Raw genomic sequence first — 1,935 nt, 5'->3', positions numbered from 1 at the left:
GAGAATAGACAGAACGCTTACCCACGTCCTGGGCTTGCTACAAAACTCCAGAGTAGGGATCTCCAGAAGAGATCCTTTCCCACTGGTAGTCAGCTCTTAAATGGGTCTAGGAGAGGTGCAGCCAGGCTCCACCCCTTCCGGCAGCACAGGTGAATTGCCTTCACCTGTGCTCCCCTGGCTGACTCACTGTTCACCTCAGGTGATCAATTAGAGGTTCAGGCCGTGATTCAGCAGTTCCCATACAAATAACAAAAAAGAAACCCCACCAAAAAACAGAAAGACAAACCAAAATATGTTAGGCACATGGTAGATAGCTTACATTTCATACATCTCATCATCATTTAATTTTACCAACTTTTCTGTGAATTTTTCTACTAACTGGAAAGAAAATCAAATAGAAGATAAGAAAGTTCTGTAATACCCACCCAACAACAAGCACATTTATATCCCAAATTACTAAACCTAATACAGGTAGTTCTTGATGGTATCTGAGAGACAACCACACACTTTTTACTCCTGCTCCTAGCTGCTGTCACAGCCTGACAGCTCTGTGAGCCCCACGGACAGCAAAACCGCATGGTCTCTGAACTCGCTGCACCTGAACTGGCTTACGTGGTTCTATGTAATAGAAAAGCCATTCTTTATAAACTATTTAAAACTCTTGATGTTAAGCACAATACTGTTCTTAACACATAATTATTCAAAGGACAGAACTAATACAATAATTGATAAAGAATCTGTTATGTAAAAATGCAAAAATTTAGAAATTTTATTCTACATAGTCTTGCATGAAGGGAGTGTGCCCATAAATATTTCTGCTACTTTGAGTATGATGCTCTTACTATAAAATGGGAAAAGCTGCTTATGCTTACTCTATTCTGCAACTTAAAAACAAGACAAATTTATTTTTGCTGTCTTTAACACATAAAAGGGTAAGCTCAAAAGTCAGCAATGCTTGTAGAGCTTTAAGCAGCAGGATGAAGTGGCCCTGCACAGCTTATGAAACAACTTATCACAATCTTGCCTCAAGATGCAGGGATAAAGTTGTCTTCCAGGTGGTATGGGACCATCTTGGGTCAGGTCTAATCCTTGTCCTATGTAATCGCTTCCTCAGTGACCAGGATGAGGGGACATATGCAGATGACACCAACATAGGGGAACAGTCTGTGTGCACAGAGGTGCGCAGAGGCTGCTACTCAAAGAGACTCTAATAATGTAACAGCAGGAGGGGAACCAGCAAATGGAGGAAAGTGATCGTCCCTCTGTACTCAGCACCTATTAGATTCTACCTGGAATACGGCACCCAGATTTGGACCCCCCACTCAGCACACATATCGATAACCCTGCCTGAATTCAGCCCAGGACCAGCAGGCTGGCCTGGCAGGAGCACAGGTGCTGTGAGAGGTAACTGCGGGAACAGGCCTTGTTCAGCTCGAGAAACAGAGAAGGATGAGAGGCAATAAAGACTGAAGCAAGAGAGATTCAGACTATACGTAAGGTTGTACGTATCCTCACGAGGACGGTCCCGCACTGCTACAGGCCTCCCCGAGAAGTGGCATGACCTCCGCCCACAGAGAGCCTTCCGATCGCACAGGCTCAGGCCCAGGAGGGGCAGCAGCCCGTCACGGCCCTCCTGAGACCCCAGCCAACCGCGCTGCCTGACCACGCCGGAGCCCGGTTAGAACCGCCGCCCGTCGGCTTCCCCTCAGCTCTCAGGCTCGCTGTTCGCCGTCTCGGCTCCCGAAGCGCTAACGACCCCCGGCTCTCCGTGCTCCACCTCTGCCCCCTCGATAGGCGCTATCCCCTGCTCCCCCCGGGCCCGGCCGCACTACCTTGATCTCGCTGTCGAGCAGGCGGGTGCGCTGCACGATCTCCTCCGTAGACATCTTCAGCACCTCCTCGCCGACGCCATCCTGCGGGGCACAACGGCACCGT

General features: G+C 48.8%; 1 long non-coding RNA gene across 1 annotated transcript in view; it reads right to left on the bottom strand.

Moving 5' to 3' along the window:
• LOC109367751 overlaps positions 1–1,929 on the bottom strand; it is a 4,675-nt gene extending 2,746 nt beyond the window's left edge. The window contains exons 1-2 of the long non-coding RNA XR_002115143.1: positions 1,833–1,929; positions 329–330 (exon numbers count right to left, since the gene is read on the bottom strand). This is a non-coding gene — a long non-coding RNA (uncharacterized LOC109367751). The remainder of the gene's footprint in view (positions 1–328; positions 331–1,832) is intronic.
• Between the last annotated feature and the right edge of the window lie 6 nt (positions 1,930–1,935).

Source organism: Meleagris gallopavo, chromosome 5 (genome assembly GCF_000146605.3).
Source record: "Meleagris gallopavo isolate NT-WF06-2002-E0010 breed Aviagen turkey brand Nicholas breeding stock chromosome 5, Turkey_5.1, whole genome shotgun sequence".
In the NCBI taxonomy this organism is placed as follows: domain Eukaryota; kingdom Metazoa; phylum Chordata; class Aves; order Galliformes; family Phasianidae; genus Meleagris; species Meleagris gallopavo.
Note: the sequence above shows the minus strand (reverse complement) of the source record. Positions and strands in the feature narration are given on the sequence as shown.